This window comes from Rhyacophila brunnea, unplaced genomic scaffold (genome assembly GCF_057557595.1).
Source record: "Rhyacophila brunnea isolate RB1 unplaced genomic scaffold, BYU_Rbru_1.0 scaffold_13, whole genome shotgun sequence".
NCBI lineage: Eukaryota > Metazoa > Arthropoda > Insecta > Trichoptera > Rhyacophilidae > Rhyacophila > Rhyacophila brunnea.
The window spans coordinates 9,506,344-9,525,406 of NW_028232785.1; the positions used below are offsets into that span (position 1 = coordinate 9,506,344).

Genomic DNA, 19,063 nt, shown 5'->3' on the forward strand with positions numbered 1-19,063 from the left:
ATACTAACTAATTAGATTGGCGTCCATACTAGTTACTGTATCTGCAATGGAAGCAAGTATGCATGTGAACAGGCGCGTACACAAGGTGGCGGTTTTTGGATTCGGACCCCCCCCCAGAAATGAAAACATAGATACCTAGGTATAAATAATTATTCAAGTAGGCACAATATATCTATATGGAATACCTACTACTTATTCTTCGCCAAGACCTGATCTTGACCCGGATGTTTTGTCTGTCGAACAGCCTTCTCAACGGGTTGTCCTCACTCCCCTCGGCATTCTACGACACGCACGGCCTGTAGCCACTGTAAGGCTTGTTGCACTCATGAATTGGTGCAAACATATGGATATTATTAAATCTCGCGCATTCGATAGACAATAATATTAAATTTGTGAATGCAATAACTCGTGGGTGAACATCCATAGTAGGTAGTTATACCTGCTGATCAAGTGTTTGCCAGGAATGGAGTGTCTGGGTATGGGAAATGTACACGGAAAGTGCCGTATTTTGCAGTAGAAGCGATAAGAATCTATAAGGTAATAAGAAGGGTAAATGTGGAAGACAATTAGTAGTTGCATCCACTAGATTTTCTTAACCGGATGGGGATCCTTCACATCGAATTTCAACAAAAAAATGTAGGTTTACTTACCTATGTTTTTTTTCAAAATGGACCCCCCTAACAAAACTACTTGTCTGTGTGTGCACCTACATAATAATATATTGTAACACAAATGAAGAGAAATCTATAATATACGAGTAGGTAGGTAGCGCAAAGTGGCATGGAAAAGTGCATGTTGGGCATACGGTATCATAACCACAAAAATTTACATATTAAGTACTTACCTAGCTGAAAACAAATAATATTAAAATGGGAAAGTGCTTACTGACTGTATGTTTTATTTTATGAAGTTTCTAATTGATTTTGAATGTTTTGGGAGGAAAAATAATAACAAAAACGATTCGTTTTGAGTCTGAAGAAGTGCCGGACATTTTCGTGTTCTAATGAATTGTGTTGTTCATTAGATAACTTTTTGTGAAATTGTGTTATTAACAGTGGCAATACTGACTAGTCCGTAACTTTTTGTCTATGGCAAAAAGCTTGTGTTGGCTCCTGCAAAACATTGTTCAATTTATTTGAGAAATTCATTAAAAATGGATGTGAAACGCGAACCAGTGGAATGCGAAACTGATGCAGAAGAACAGCATTGGTTTGATGTGCCAATAGTTAATTCCAATAGCCCGGATGTCCACACTTTCATCAAGAAAGAGATCCCTGACGATGCCAGTTGTAGTTTTGAGGTTCGTTTTTAAACATATTTTAATTTATTTCTTGTCGATTTACCGGCTTCATCACTAATAGTCTTGTAAACATATCTGTTCATTATCTTTATCAAACTACTTGTGATTTCTTTGACGTTAATTGTATTGTGTAGTGATAGAAAATTGTTATTAGCATAACCATTACAAGCATAAAATCTTCTTTCTTACACTACATACGGAAGATGACCTTAGCCGCCACACTCGCGTCTGAAAGTTTGTACGTATGCAGTTAGTGGTATCACAGTTCATCGTGAGCTGTTGTAGTATATAAAATAAGTGGCCTTATCATGTCTAAATAACATAGTTAAAAACCACCGGAAAATGGGCTTGTTAGTGAGTAAATTACGGCCCCACGATGACTGAGCAGCGTACTGTCGGCTTAAAGCCGCGTTGATACGGTCCAAGTATGATCCAAGTACACTTGGACCAAGTGCCATCCAAGTGACAGCTTCATACTAATTATTCCTATCCAAGCTAACTTGGATGAGTAGGACGCGGTCCAAGTAGCTTGGATAGGAATAATTAGTATGAAGCTGTCAATTGGATGGCGCTTGGTCCAAGTGTACAAATATGTTATTAACTATCAGTATTATTTATAAATAATATACATTCCTTTTATTCATCAGCTGTCAAAGTCAGACTACTCCTTCACACAAAAACCGGTGGTAATATCGATTTCCAAAAAATATTTAGCATTGATCTCTGCATTACATTTGTAGAAGGTGTATTAATGCTGGTGTATTATTTATCATTTAACTCATCTATAAGTGAACACGATATACGCGTCAGTATGAGCACTCTATAGACAATGACAGGCAATGACAGGTCATCCATAGACAACGGGAGGGTCGGAAAGGTAGGACCAGTCGTGAATGTATCGGCTTTCTCTTCAGTCGGCAATGATTGGGTATAAATCTGATGTGTTTTCAGGTTATCTATGTTCAAATAATATAGTACCTATACCATTTTTTACGTACATAAATGTTATTTCGAACAATTCATGGGGGGAGCAACAATGATATTTTTTGTTCGTGAAGTGACAAGGACAAGCTATGTTGTGGCTACTGTAGTTGCAGAGATTGTATTGTCTTTTGGGTTATATTGTACACTCAATTTTAGTTGAATACGTATCATTTTACGATTTGGGTATAATTTAATAATTAAGTACATGACTGGTTTGAACTGTTCATCTGCGTTAAAGAAAATTTCTGCTACCATTCTCGCTAGGGTTGCGATACGGAACAGATTAATAAATATAATTTCGATTGGTTATACCCCTAATACACTACATTTTGAAGTAGGTTTTCGAATGTGTGAGAGTCCTACGAAAATAAACCACACATTATAAACGTGCAATAGTGTGTATTGCAACCTTCACCACACCAATATTGAATGAGCGTCAGTGCATAAACCGAGAGCAGTTGTCAGAACGAAGGACAGGCGTATTCTTGACACGCGTTAAGTTTATACCAGGGGCAGTCAACCTGATTTCTACCGCCCACTAGTGGGAGTTCCAACTTTCATGGTGGGCGGTAAGGGTTTAAAAAACATTTTCATTATGTCTTCATAAAATTCCCCGTGACAATTTAAATTTCAGAAAATATACTATTTGTATCGCCCTCGCACAAGTTTAGATCACGTTACGTATAATTATTAAGATATATTTAACTACAGTTAGTTGTTCTATAAAGATTTATTCTGCCAAACTAAGCGAAACTCTAACATTTCTATTCGGTAAATATTTATTATCTTATATTTTAACTTGCTGTAACTGTGCTTTATAAATTTTATAAAGTAAAGCTACTTCCCTACTTTATAAATCACTATTAATGTGGAACCGGTGGGTGGTTAAAAAATTTGACTACCCCTGATTTATACCATATTCTTCCACACTCGATATCAGTGCCTGTTAGTCTACACCCATTAGGTATTTCAGTTCCCATTATTTCTGAGTTAGGTACCTTGATATATTAGTATTTTGTAATTCTGATCATTGTCGTCACAACTACAAAATAAAAGGGAGTTTCTAAAATAGAATAAGATAGTTAAGTATATATAAAGCAAAGAGCATGAGACATGAGACACAAGGAAGGGCCGTGGATTACCTGAATCTTTTTCAAGCTGAACAATAATTACTTCCGCAACCTCGCCACTGACAACTGTAAATTTTAATTAGAAAACAGAAGGGATTACACGGCTGAAGGCACGTGCAATCTATGATTTAAGATGTACATAATAAAGTCCTGGACGCCACACGATCTTGAGACCGTGAAAGATTATAATTATTTAACAGTGTGGAATAAAGTGGGAACAATAAATAAAAGAGCAATTTATATACTTGACAGAAACTATATTATAGCAAAAGCAAGAAATTAGAAATACATTAAAAGGTTATTAAGCGGCTCGATATTGAAATTTGGAAATACTAAAATAAATGCAAGCAGCTAAGTTTGAAAAGAAACATTGGAAGAGTAGTGAATCAAATAATAGTTTTAAAATACCAAACTGGAACGATCAGAGGCTTCAAACACTGCGGCTGCATCGTGCTCCGTTAAGTGACGTCCATTATAAGTGTTGGGTAAAACTCAAGCGGAGCACGACTATACTAGACGACAGTCAGAATCAAAAAGCCAAGTTGCTTGTTCCACACCTCGCGACGTCCGTTGTTGCCGTAAATTCCATCAGCGACATCTGTCAAATCGCGTACGCTCCATCGACGAGACCATAGTTCATTTTGAACATAACAACCTGGTTGGCAACGTTTATTTTTTAGAAATTCATGTACCTTTTCCATGGAAACAAATTAACAATTTTATGCCTATGTTATTCACATTATTTAGAACTTTATTTTTCCGTTTTAACTTGAATACATTTTTAATTAGTAACAATTTCTCGAATGTTTAATGCTGCATTTAGTCAGATTTTCATCAATAGTTGTTGCTCGTACCTACTTCGAATTCAATGTAGAAAATTATAATGGTTTTATTTGTTTTATAAAAAGGAATTTAAGTTGTACCCATTTCTATTTTTATAAAAATCGATGTTTTTTAAAATAAATATTAAAGCTATGAATTAGTCAAAAAAACTCTTAGGCGACGCTTAGAAAACTTAATAAACTTAATTTAAATAATAAATATGACTGTAAAATATATTATGTCATAATAAGATGGGGTCCAATTCATTAAATTCCCATTTATTACATTTTTTATAATTATTGTAAGTTTATCTTTGAATTAAAATAAAAAAATATTTTTCTTTTTAATGTTTTCAGATACCTACATGTTCATTAATTACCACAGTTGAAATTGTGAATTATCAAAGAAATGTCTCAAATTGCATGCTTCGTATTTTCCCGCTAGGTTTCTCTGTGGGTCTATTCTGTACTTGTCGACTGCTAAAGTGATAAAGTGGTAGATATTATCAAACTTAGGGTAAGTTTGTATCAAAGTAATAGCACGTATTGTAACAATTGCAATACGTTGGTTGCAATTGTTGCAATAAGCGCTACATTTTAACAGCACCTTTCTTGCTGCTGTTAAAATATAGCACTTTTTGCAACAATTACAACCAACTGATTGTAATTGTTACAATAAGTGCTAATACTTTGATACAAACCTACCCTAAGTTTGACAATATCTATGACTTTATCACTTTAGTGGTCGATAAGTATAGAATAGACCCACTGGTAGGTAAAGACATCGCCTTAAGTAGGTATATTATGATAATAATAAAAAATATCTGACGTGTATTCTTGACATGATAACGATCTGGGGATGGTTCTTATGAACCCTTAAAGTAGAGTCGCCCCATAGCCTAACTATAGACGGCTTTTAAACTCCCCATATCTCATGAATACGGCCATTAGATGATGTTAAGTTCCATGCGTTAATAAATATCGATGTATTGTATTTTTTCAGAATGCTCAAATTGATGTGACCAATATAAAACGTGAGACTGACTACCTACAAGTTGAATCCAATGACGATTTTTCTGAAGACACAAAAATCCTGTCTAATAATTTTGAAGAACCATTGGCGGGGTGCTCTTTCTCAGGATCCAGGCCAGTAAATCAGGTATGGATAATAATATTATTTGTTTTCACTGTCATCTTTTTAGGTAGCCGGTGTAAATGTGGTACAAAGTCAGTTCCAGCTACTAGATTCTATTAACCTCAACCCTCATAGTAATGATATATAGATAGAGAGCGCATATTTTTCGGCAAAATAAATTCGTGTTTATCGCGTATAACTATTGCCCATTGAAGAAGAAAGCCGATAGATTACACGATTACATGATAATTTTAAAAATAATAATTCAAATGGGACGCCAATTTCCAAAATTCATATTGTCCATTTTGGTTTGTTTTGAGATATTCACAAAAACGTGTATGGACCTCTACATTTATCGGTTCTTGTCGGTTTAAAGCACAGGTTCTCAATCTTATTTCGACCACCGCCCACTTTGAGATTTAAAAAAGTCTAATGCCCCCCATATTTTTAATTTACATTTTTACATTACCATCTGTCGCGTATCTTAAAAACAGTTACCAATTGAAAATATAATTTTTAAACATATATTATTATATGGATAGGATAAATGATACGGTGTGACCATTGCCCACTGAAGAAGGAAGCCGATACATTACACGACTGGCCCTACTTTTCGCCCCTCTCGTTGTCTAATGGATGACCTGTCATTGTCTATAGAGTGCACATACTGACGCGACTGTCGTGTTTACTTGTCTGACCCCCAAACTATTTTTCTGTGTACGCTCCATTACCATAGAGCACAACTTGTTTAAGAAGAAGTCATGTGATTTGTTATAAGATGTAATTACATATTATATTTTGAGTCTAAATTAAATGTTCATGTTCGTTTCAGTTTTTTTCTCCAAGCACCATATTGGCAGGCATTGCGTGTGTCAACTCATTGTGGAAGCCGACAGAAGTGCACGAGCCTTATGATGCCATACAGATAGACGAACGAGGCATTAAGGAAGAGCCCAAGGAATCTAATGAAAAGTTGATAAATAAAAGCGCCATTTGTCAGACCGCGACTAGTTCTGCCAAAAAGCCATTTAAATGTGATGAATGCAATTTCTCATGCGTAAAGTCTAGTAAAATGAAATCACACAAAATGGTACATTCTGCTGAAAGACCATTCAAATGTAATCAATGTTATTACTCATGCATTCAACCCGGGGACATGAAATTACACAAAATGACACATTCGGGAGAAAAGCCATTTAAGTGCGATGAATGTCCGTACTCATGCAGACGGTCTACCGATATGAAGTTACATAAAATGACACATACCGGTGAAAAGCCATTAAAATGTGATATATGCAATTTCTCGTGTATACAATATAGTAATATGAGATTGCATAAAATGACCCATACTGGTGAAAAGCGATATATTTGTGACGTATGTGATTACTCGTGTATCCAATCTGGTGACATGAAATCACATAAAATGACTCATTCTGGTGAAAAGCCATTTGAATGTGATGTGTGTCATTATGCATGCAGACAGTCTACCAAAATGAAATTACACAAGATGACCCACACAGGTGAAAAGCCATTGAAATGTGATATATGTGATTTTTCATGTATACAATATACTAATTTGAGACAACACAAAATGATTCATACTGGCGAAAAACGATTTACCTGTGACATTTGTAATTACTCATGCATCCAAGCAGGGCATATGAAATCACATAAAATGATTCACTCCGGCGAAAAGCCATTCAAGTGTGACGAATGCAATTTCTCTTGTTTGCGATCTGGGGATATAAAGAAACACAAAATGACACATTCCGGCGAAAAGCCATTCAAATGTGATGAATGTAATTTTTCGTGTATACGTTCCAACAAAATGAAATTACACAAGATGACTCATTCCGGTGAAAAGCCATTATTGTGTAGTGAATGTAATTATTCGTGTGCTCGTTCTGATCGGATGAAACTGCACAAAATGACACACACGGGTGAAAAACCATATAAGTGTGATGAATGCAATTACTCTTGTATACAATTTGGTACATTGAAATCACACAAAATTACTCATACCCGTCTTAATATGATTAATAATTAATGAGATGAAATGAGTTAACTGCATTGCAACAACAAATAATTGCGCAGTCTGGTAACAATTACTTACTCTAACTTTTAGAGCCTATTTAATGGCTCATTCTATTATACTGACTAGATTTTGGCCTGTGGCGGTCTTAAGTACGAAAGTACAACAATTTATTAAAAAGTGTATTTTTTGTGTATAAATTCTGGCAAATCACCCATCCCTACATTTTTAATAGTCGCTAGCAGTTTGTCCCATAGGCATTTTAAGTGGGCCTCTAAACTTGACAATGCTCAGAGGTATCTTTTTTTGCCTCTCTCCATGTGCCTAAAACTGCACTGATTTGAGTGATTGTAATACAAGTCAGCAACATGACGTCATCGAAGTGATTTGTTTTATTAAAAAAAATCCAACTATTATCAAAGACATTTAATATACCCGTCATGGCCCCCACAACGGGGGGCTGACAGGGTTCTAGCCTGGGGGTCTGGGCTCAACGGGGCCTGGCGTGAGGTGTTGACTAGATAACTGAGGTTAACACACCAAAAATTTACTCTAAGAGTAAAGAAAAAGTCGGCCCTGTTTTATTGGATTTTAATATACGTGATTGTACGATACAAGTATTGATTATTGTGTGTCTTACTACTTTTTAATTCATCTGTAGTCTTCTTCCTCTTGGTCGTGCACTCATGGCTGAGGATTGTGACCACATTTAAATTTCGCCATCCTTTGAGCGACCAAGACTTTCCACCCTTCTCGATCTTCCGCTTCTCTCAGGGCAGAATGGATGGTGCCCCCAATCAGCTCTTTCACTTGGTCGCTCCATCGCGTAGACGCTCTTCCTCTGATTCGCCTTGCCTAGAGGCTACCCAAAACTACCAGTCTCTCCAGGTTGTCTTGTCCGCGTCTGACAATATGTCCAAAAAACTACAGAATTCTTCTCAGACATATCGTCGAGAGCCGTTCCTTTATCTTCAGTCTCTGGATGATTGACTGGTTCGTCCTGTGCTCCGTCCAAGAAATGCGATGCATTCGGCCCCAACACCACATCTGAAAAGCACCAATTGCCTTCCGTTCTCTTGCCGTCAGGGTCCACGACTCGACTCCGTATAGAAATATCAAGAACATTAATGTTTGCACAAGCATTTGTGGCAATTGAAATTCCCCGATCCTTCCATATACGTAGTAAGGCGTGTCATCGCATTTTTGCAATCTGTGTGCGCCTTCTTATTTCCGCTTCGCATCCGTCCTTTCCATTGATGGTCGATCCCAGATATACAAACTCATCTGTATTAAAAATATAATTTTGGAAAACGCTACTATAGAGCGTAACAGTACCTTTAACGTTAAGGTAAGGTAAGGTAAGGGTCCGCCAAAGGTTGTAGTCTGCGGATTCGTTTCAGGATATGGGGGCCATGATACCCGTTTGAAACCTGAAAAAACTTTCTGAAAACATGTTGACTTACATGTTTTATTTAACAAAAATCTTAGTATAAGTGTATAAATTCTTAATTCAGTTTGGCATCTGTTACGTCATAATATCTTGCGTCTACCAGAATGTTCGTAAGATATGAATACCAACTAAATATAGGATTCGTTTTAAAAATAGTTATTTATTTAAAATCATTATAGTAGAGCTGTACCACGTAAATGTAAATTCAATTAATAAAAAGTAAATTATGCTTAATCCAAAAAAATATGGATGCAAAATTCTGGTGACTTTACATTATTATTTGAATAACGTACTTTCTTCGGATTGAATTTTATATCTAATTTATTTTATTGTGTTTCTTACTTTGGTGTACATTTGTAGTTATGTGACTCTCAGTTAACCTCATCTAAATTATTAGTATTTACATATAAAAAGTTCTTCTTCGAGCTCTAGAAGTTTGTCGTTTCTGGATAATGTTCTCGCGTTATAAGTGGCAATGGTCATCGGTAGGCAGCCGTTACCGTCTTTCCGGGGATTCTTAGCACCCTCTGCCTTCCCTTGCTGATTGCTGCCGTGATCAGTGTCAGGTTGGCCTCCGGAGAATAAGGGCCGAGATTTTTCTTTGTGTTCTATGGGGGGTATTTGGACATAACACACCACGCTGTCCAAACGGGTTGGTGTGTGTTTTTCTGTCTGGGGTCCTTCCCGTAGCCAAGGGGTCTCTCGTTTTAAGGTGCCAGAGTTTCGCCTTTCACCCTTCTATATTAGCTACAGATGGGTCATACTGTCATAAGACACACCACATCTGCATTGCTCAGGGGACGCCGCGTGGAGGCTAGAGATATGATTTGTTGGGTAGCGTCTCAACACTTTATAGAAATGTACCTATTGGCATTAGTGCATTTCATTGAAGCCCTAGCCAACCATTTCCCCCCCTAAAAGCCGCTGGATTGACGAACTGGTAAAGTTCGGCGGAAATACGTGGCAGCGAATGACGCAGGACCGAGAGAGTTGGAAGAAGCTTGGGGAGGCCTTCATCCAGCAGTAGATTGACCCCGGCTGATGATGACATATAAAAAGTGGAGTACGCGATGTAATAGACGTTACCAAACTGTTGAAATGGAGATATGCGGGGCACATTGCTCGCCGAAAGGACGGCCGCTGGATAAATGCCGTCACCCAGTGATACCCAAGGGGCACGAAACGGCCACAGGGTCGCCCTAAAAGCCGCTGGATTGACGAACTGGTAAAGTTCGGCGGAAATACGTGGCAGCGAATGACACAGGACCGAGAGAGTTGGAAGAAGCTTGTGGAGGTGTTCATCCAGCAGTGGATTGACCCCGGCTGATGATGGTGATGACATATAACAAGTGCAACGACTAATAACTCAGTTATCGATGGAGTCTTGTACTGGAATAGTCTTAAAAAACTTAACAAGGTATCCCTCCGACCATCCGACACCCACGGTGGCCGCGCGGCTTTAGCGTTGGACTATCACACCGTGGGTCCCGGGTTCGAATCCCGGGTCTGGCAAGTACACATAATGTTTTTCAATTTGTGTGTGAGTCAGGGTATGGACCTAATAGGTTGAGCAAGTGGCTGACATCCATTTCTCGTAAAAACAAAATCTGTTAATACAAACCTCTTCTCTGTGGAGGCCCATATAATCCTATTAGGATCGGACATGGTCGGAGGTAACAAGGTATAATTCGTGACAATAAGATAAACTACTTATGTGAAACGAAATTTAATGTGTGGTAATATAAAAGTAGAAACAATATTAAGTATTTTATGTTTGATAATAACTATTGTTTTCCTGTAAGAAGAGACAGTGAAAAAAATGTACTTAACTTCACTGTATAAAATGTGTTTTTATACAAAAGTGGTGAGTGTTACAGATAACTTGGCTATTATAAAAAGGTAACGTAGTTAATTGAAAAATATTGTATAGTGATACTTTAAAAATTACTCAAGTAGATTACTTTTAAAACAATAATAATTATCTTCTTTAAATAACCATGGTGAGGGCACTCTTATATAAAATAAATTAATAAATATTTTTACAACATTTTATTAGCTCGTATTCTTATTTGACAGGTGGTTGTTTATCCGGTGCAAATCGTGCAATCGATTTTTAACTAACTTCCTGACTAGCTAGACATTTGAACTTTTTAGAATATATCAAACACGATACCAATGCATTTGTGTAAAATTGAATCCATTTTCAGTTAATTCTGTTTTGTATGAAAAGATATTTAGGTAGAAATCCGTAATACATTCCACTATTAGTGGTTGCTAGGGGTCCTAGCAACTAAATTATTAATATATACGTGCGTTACTATGGAAATCAATATGAAATGTAAAATGACATTTCAGTATTATTTCTATCAAGTACAAATCTTTTTTGATCGTTTAAGCTAGTCAAATCAAGTTTATATGATCCAATAGAAAAGTTAAAAACGCTGTATATAAAAAGTACTTTTTATCTTGTTATTATTTTAATTATTTTTTTGTATTTGCCTAAGTTATATTAATTTCTGGGCAGGTATATTTTTTTGTCTGATTGGAGATTTGTATTGACAGATTTTAGTTTTTACGAGAAATTATTGGTAGCCACTTGCTCAACCTATTAGGTCCAAATTCTGACTATAGATACACATTGAAAAACGGGACTCACGGCATTATTAGCCGGCGCGTTCGTCGCTCGGCCTACGTGGGCTATGTTATTTACCGGATAAAATTACTAATTGCTTGAAGTACTGATAGATAAATTAAGATACTTAAAAGTAACATCACTAAATTAACCCTAAAACTATCAAGGCGTTGGCTGCAACTTGTAATAATATTATTATGTTTTATTTTAGTTGTTTTTATATGTCTAAAACTAAGCATAAAATGAAAACTAATCTTGGACATTTGTGTTCTGCCAATGAGCCATTTCCGAGGTCACGCTGGCACTTGGCACCGGTAGGAAACGATGATTAAATATTTTTGTCATTCTCTTATCTGATAATTGCAGAACACGTCAGTCGGGAGCTCGCTACGCCTTATTTTAGAATTCTTTTATTTATAGAATAATTTTATTGTAAATTGTACGCTGTCTGCCATGATCTTTGAAATATAAACCGTTCTACATCCAAGTTATTATTAATGATTGGACTCCAACTCCTATAATACCAGTGTAACAATATATGAGGCGTCTAATTACAAAAAGCGATAGGTCCACAATTCAATATTTGCGGGAAACAACGTTTTTATGTATCAAGCTTAAATTATTTGTTTTCACGTGAGATTATTTTTTCCGTTGTATTCTATGTCAAAATGAGAACCAACTGACAATTTGTTTCAGCCGATAAACTCTTAAATGTAATAAATACAGGCAAAATAAAATTGGACGTAGCGCTACTTGTATCTCACTTTTTAATTTATTCCGCATAAGGCACATATTTCCGTGGCACTGTCATGAGTTTACCGGATGCTACAGCATGTGAGACGCCATTTCCAATATTAAACGTACTTTTATTGGTTGACTTAAACACGCGCGTAATCAACCATGCTTTAAATAATATGAAACACGGACTTGGCGCTTTTGTAATAAGTCGAGGGTTAAAATATTTTTTTTCGTAGGGTTTTATCCCGTTTTGGAATTTATAGATCAATACATATTGTGTAGAATTATACAAAGAATACGTGCGTATTTTTTCTCGATTTTGACCAAATGTGGACTTACCGCTTTTTGGAATTAGACGCCTCATATGATTAATAAAATGCGTATATATATATATGACCTTTTTAAAATACTGTTTGAATTTCATATATACGTTATGGGTTTTAAAATAAATTTATAGACTCAAACACAAACATACCCATTTTTATGATGATGGGGAAAACCTCAAAACATGTTTGTGTATTAAACTGATATTAAGATCACTTTTTTCATAAAATCTCATTTTCATTAGGTATCTTATAAAAGATTACTAGTTCTACATACATAATTTATTATCTAGGTTTTAGATAACAAAAATATCTTCAAATGTTTGGATATGACCGGAGTTGATAAATGAACATACCTATATAATTTTAAAAAACACTTTCTGAGAAAATATATTATAACCAATAGAAAAAATCTTTTTTTAAAAATTCTATTGGTTATAATATATTTTTTCAGAAAATGTTTTTCAAAATTTTGTATGTTCAATAATTAGAATGGTACATTCTTAAATCTTGTGAATTATTCGTTGAATAAAATAAATAGTTTCTAATTTTTCAGGGGCCGCAAAGGGGAAAGTGTTTAGAATAATGATATATTATACTAGGTGAGATACACATGTTATGTTTTATTTTTATTTAATAGTTAAGTACATAATTTTATCAGCAACTTCACGCACTCTCAACTCCGCATTACGTGAATATTTATTTGCACGGAGACAATTATTAGTTCAGACATAATTAATTTGTTAGAAAACAATAAAAGTACACAAAGAACGTTATACACGCACTATATACATATATATGGACACAAACAAATGTTTTCATAATCGAACTGTATTCTTTCTCTTAAGACCAGCGATTTTTAAATATCGATTCACAAACGTCGTGCACTGGCAAAATTCCTGGAGAACTAACACTAAAATGCGCGTTTTCAAAACAGTAATATAAAACTAGACTGCACCTGCACCACATACGGTGTGACTCATTGTAAAAACATGAATTTTGGTCGCAAATCTATAAAATCATAGAAAATATAATCATAATATTATACAAAATAGCATTAAGTTTTCTATCAGTGACGATTCAGATTATATACCGTTGCTAATGCATATTTTTTCTCATATTCAATGAATAATTTGGTGATGAAGTACTTGTTATTTTAGGCCGTAACAAATGCCATTTCGGGTAGCATGCGGCCCACGGGCCCGTTTGTGCACCACTGGTTTAGGGCGACCAAATAAGATTAAGTAGAGTGATCTTATAGTTACCTACTGTACCTAACTATAAAGCGTAAAAAAGCTGCATACTTCGAAAAGCATGATTTACTCCAATATATAAATGTTGCACAGTAAAGTTTACTAATCAAATAAACTAATATATAAATAATTTACAGGACATTTTGAGTGGTTCTACATAACCATAAAAATCACTGTAATAATATTTCCTTTTCCGTTTTATCAGCAAATGATATTAATAATAATATTAGAAAAGAAAATAATATTATTAATCATTTTTTTAATGTTTAATTCTTAGCTACAACATAAAGAAATACCTAGCTGCTCATTATCCATTTAACAATATTTTTTCATAGGTACTGTCATTTCCCTCCATTTTCGAAATTGAAAACACGCTGTCACTTTGTTTCTTCGTATGGTTTTTCGTCTGGATTCAGGACTTGGAGGTGGACAAATAACACCGGATTTGTGGTGGAAACGGCGAGATGTATTTACGTTCAATATTATCTAATGGTTAAATTAATTGAATAATTAATTAAGCGTATTAACCGCCATCTTGTGTTTCGTTCCCCGCGAGAAGCGTTGTCGAAAACGGCGACGTTGCAAATATTTTTAACGGCCGTGATTTACGCCATTGCCGGCTCTATTATTATTTATTTTCGTAATCAACCCTTACTTTTTGTTGGGTTTGATTCCGACTCGGGTCTCTCCAGATACACAGAGACATCCCCAGATGGGGACCATTCGGGGGTGTAACAGTACCTATTCTTTTTTTAACGTGGTGTTAATGAGCTGATGTCTAATGCTTTTACCTGAACACTTTCACTTCAGTTACCTACGGGACTCACAAATTAGTGTTTTTGTTAATTATTGCTTTTCTAAATAAGGCGAACTGCATACGTAGGTACAAGTTTCCAAACACTGTCAAGTAGGTATAACGTGTGAAGATTGGCCGTTTCAAAAACTACAATCCTTGTCGTTCCTTATTTTTTGTACGTGCTGCAAGTTCTTGTAAAGTTTTTAAATACTGAGCCATATAATTATACGGTCCATGATAAGAGTCTTTCGCACAGAACAGATAATAAATATAATACCGATAGGCTATATTCAATACGCGGCATGTTGATGCAGGGTTGTTGAATGTATGAGTGTCCTACGAAAATGAAGTACGCATTATGCACGTGCAATAGTGTGTGTAATACACCAACATTAAATGAGCGTAAATGCATAAACCGAGAGCAGTTATCAGTATTTGACGTACAACGTATTCTTGACACGTGTGTACGTTTAACCCGGATTCTTCCTTACTCGAGTCGGTTACCTGCTATCACCTTACCCGTAAGAGGGCTCGCACATCAGTGATGACGTGACGTCATCGTAAACCAAGAAACAAACGTTATCAAATGGACCTTCGCAGATTGGCCGATGCAACTGCAACTCTGCGACCCTGCGACATTCGTCCAGTTGCAATGGCCAAAGCGTGCATGTCGATCTCGGGAATGTCGCCTCCGCGCAAGCGCACAGCTTGCGGCCATCGGCCATTTCTGTTTCTGTCTCTGTCTACACTGTCATTGCTCGCTCATCGCGGTGAGCGTTTGACGTTTGTTCATACAATCAACACAATAAAAATGGCAGACGAGAGACTTCTCTTTTTTCGTGTTTGACGTTTGCCGCAAGGCAGATGTGCGAGGATGTACGATGCAACATTCGTCGAAAGTCTTAGAACTTTTGATTTATGGCCGTTAGGCACACAAGGCGAATTGTGATGTGCGAGCCGGCTAAGGTGTTTCAGTTCCCATTATTTCTGAGTTATCGATGTCAAGTGAATTTGTACCTAAGCACGTAGGTAGCGTGCAATGTGGCAGTAGGTAGTGATTTTAGTAGACAAGCATAGCACCAGCTAGCTCAGCACTAGCGAAGCACCTACCTATCTGGCCGAAGCCTAAATTATTGGAAAGAAACAGATCCTCCGTAAAATGTTCCATTAAGTAGGTAGGTACATCAACCGCTGATTTTTTGTTGAGACATTAAAACATTCAATTGAAAATATCCCTCTGAGGCGGAAACCGGTCCAAATTTATTGATTAAAATTGGAATAATTACTTACTACAAAAAAAAATGCGTTTTATTAAATTAAACAACAACACATTAATTTATTAAAACACCTTTCTGGGAAATGATCTCAGTATAAAGATAGGACGTAGGTAGGTAGTTGTTTGAATAAGTTCAATTAAATGATATTAATTGTATTCAAACAACTAGGTATATATTCTTAGATAATTGCATATTAAATAATATTGTCTGTAAATGACAGCCATACACAATAATTATAACCTTTTGTATATTATGCCATATTTTAGTCTATGGTATATGCCAACTAAAAAATAGCTACTGGTTGCGTATATTATCTATGGTCGCTGGCCGCTCTATAAAGTTGTGTTGTTAATTTTTCTCAAATAATACATTAAAATGGAAGTCAAACGTGAACCGGAAGAAAACGAAACTGGTGCAGAAGGGCACACTTGGTTTGATGTGCCTATAGTTCATTCCAATAGCCTGGATGCCCACACTTCTATAAAGAAAGAGATCGCCGACGATGACAATTCGATAACTTTTGAGGTTAGTTTTTAGTTTTTCGAAATAAGGCCATCCGTTCAGGCAGAAACTAGAATCTGACGAACTGGTTAGTGATGGAACTAATGACATTGTTAATGGACAATGCACTCAATATAGTAGCTGGCAAGTAAATTCGCGACATTCGCACATGTATAGGTAGACGTCACGCAATTTCCATTATTCGATATCACGCATCGGGAATTTATAGTAATATCACCTTTATTGTAATGGCATTAGAACAGTGTTTCTAGTATCAATGTTCATTTGAACAAACCCTTTCGAACCGAACCATTCGGCAGACCGACAATAAGCATAGGGAATTTATAGCAATATCACCGTTGTTGTAATGGCGTTAGAACAGATTATGCCATTTGGCAGACCCGACAAAAAAGTGAGTGTCATGTTTTTTCCAGATGCTTTGTCCATATTAATGTCATTGGATGGAACTCATTTAACTTTTGACGTCTTAACTTGTTATTGCTTGTTTAGTTCAGTTCAGTGCCACCAATTTTGGTAAGAAAATATGATTTTTCATCAAATCTACTGATATGATTTTCTACTTTTTAATAAATATATATATATAGGTCAGTGGCGCACCCAGGATTTAATATTGGGGGGGGGCAAGGAGTAGAATGTAAATTAGTTCCATAGGCTCTTTTTCTTCTTCACCGACTAATTTCTTGTTTATCAGGCTAGGATATTTGGCGGGCCCCCTACCTACCGCTAAGATTAAAAACATTGTGAAACACTACATTAACGTTTTTCAAATTGTGTTTTAGTTCAAATTAAGGGTACTTATACAGTGAATGATTGGCGATTTTTAATACATCCACTTTAATAATGGAGCTGTCGAGTATTGACACATAATAAACAAAAAATATATTGCACAATTATATAAGTAATTGAAAATGTTCATGACCATGAAGTATAATGGCGTCGCAGGTGACTTTTTTTACTATTAAAGCTAATTTATGATGTGTTTTATCTCATTTATCTGGTCAACCCGACACGCTGGGCCCCCCACAGCCTGGGCCTCCAGGCTAGAGCCCTATCAGCCCTCCCCAGCCATGACATACACCACTCTGGAATTCGGGTGGACACCGAGAATTTTTTGACAGTTCCATTAGGGATGGGTTCCTAAAAAAACCTGACATTAGTGTTTCGAAATTTTTGTGTAAGATATTGTTCTAAAAAGGGTGCTGGAGAATTACAAATCATTTTTTTGCCAGTGTTTTTATTTGTCTAAGCCCAAAGGTATAGTTTACTGGCTTTCAATTTCAATGTTTAAAATCACTCTGATAATTTTCATGTTTGGGGGGTGCCAGGGCCCCTTGCCCCCCTCCCTGGGTGCGCCACTGATATAGGTTCGCATATACAACCAAAGATATTTGCAATGGCTTTGTATTTATACAACGGATAGGTGCATTGTCGACTCAATTAGAATGCCGATACATTCACAACGACTGGTCTTACTCCGCCCCTCCCGTCGTTGTCTATGGATGACTTATCATTGTTCTATAGAGTGCTCATACTGACGCGTTAGTCGTCTTCACACAGGGAATAGTTTGATTTGGATATACGAGTTATTATCTATGATCAATGTATTACTTTTTCAGAATACTGAAGTATGCGTGGCCAATATAAAATCTGAGACTGATTGCCAACAAGCTTATTCCAACGATGAATCTGTCAATGGCACAACATGTCCGTTGAATGATCATATTGACCCGTTGTCGACATGCTCTCCGCCAGAATCCAGCCTAATAAATCAGGTAACTACTTACTGTTTTAATTTTGTTTATTTGAAATATGATTTAAGCAACATAGTTTTGTTAGATAATTAATAACAGTGGCGAAGGGTGAAGGTATTCTGTTTATATTAGACATAAATTCTTCTTCTTCTTCCACCCTGTTACGTCCCAACACTGGGGCATAGGGCAAGCACTCGGTCCATCGCCAACTCTTGCGCCTCCCGCCATGTCAGACCTGCAGCACGTAGGTCGCTCTTGTAGCACCGCTGCGGGGTGAGGGAGGGTCGGCCAAGGCGACGGAACCCTTGAGGCTGTGCCACAAGAATATGAAATGCCGCATCTCTTTGGCGGCATCCGGAATACGTGTCCCACGTAAAGCGTCCCTTCGTGATAACTTCAATCACCGAAAGCTGTTGTGTCTGCTCTCGAACTCGGGTGTTTGTAACGCGGTCGTACCAATGTACCCCTAAGATTCGGCGGAGACTCTTGAAGCTTAGTAAGATGCCATGTCTTACAGCCCAGACATAAATAGTAGACAGCAAACTTTTTATTTATTTTAATTATTTTTTGTTTTCATTGAACTAAGACAATTTGCAATGTTGCTGGTTAAACCCTGCCAAAACCAAACCATAACTGTTTAGGTATGCTATGGGTAATCCGACAAAAATAGTGGATTTTTTTTTAGGCATAATGATTTGTTTACACCCAAGATGGCCGCGTGGCTCAAGCGCCGGTCTATAGAATCGAGGGTTCCAGGTTCGAATCCTGGATCTGGCAAGTACACATATTGTTTTTCAATTTGTGTATGAGTCAGAGTATGGACCTTATAGGTTGAGCAAGTGGCTGACATCCATTTCTCGTAAAAATAAAAATCTGTTAATACAAACCTGCACTCTGTAGAGGCCCATATGATCCTATT

At 36.6% G+C, this 19,063-nt stretch overlaps 1 protein-coding gene and 1 long non-coding RNA gene across 3 annotated transcripts in view; both read left to right on the plus strand.

Annotated features, from left to right (window-relative positions):
- LOC147076407 (uncharacterized) overlaps positions 1–19,063 on the plus strand; it is a 493,316-nt gene that overhangs the window by 100,621 nt on the left and 373,632 nt on the right. The window lies entirely within an intron of this gene.
- LOC147076413 (uncharacterized) lies at positions 1,070–7,590 on the plus strand. Its single transcript, XR_015069836.1, has 3 exons — positions 1,070–1,300; positions 5,239–5,394; positions 6,203–7,590. It is a non-coding gene; the product is annotated as an uncharacterized LOC147076413 (long non-coding RNA).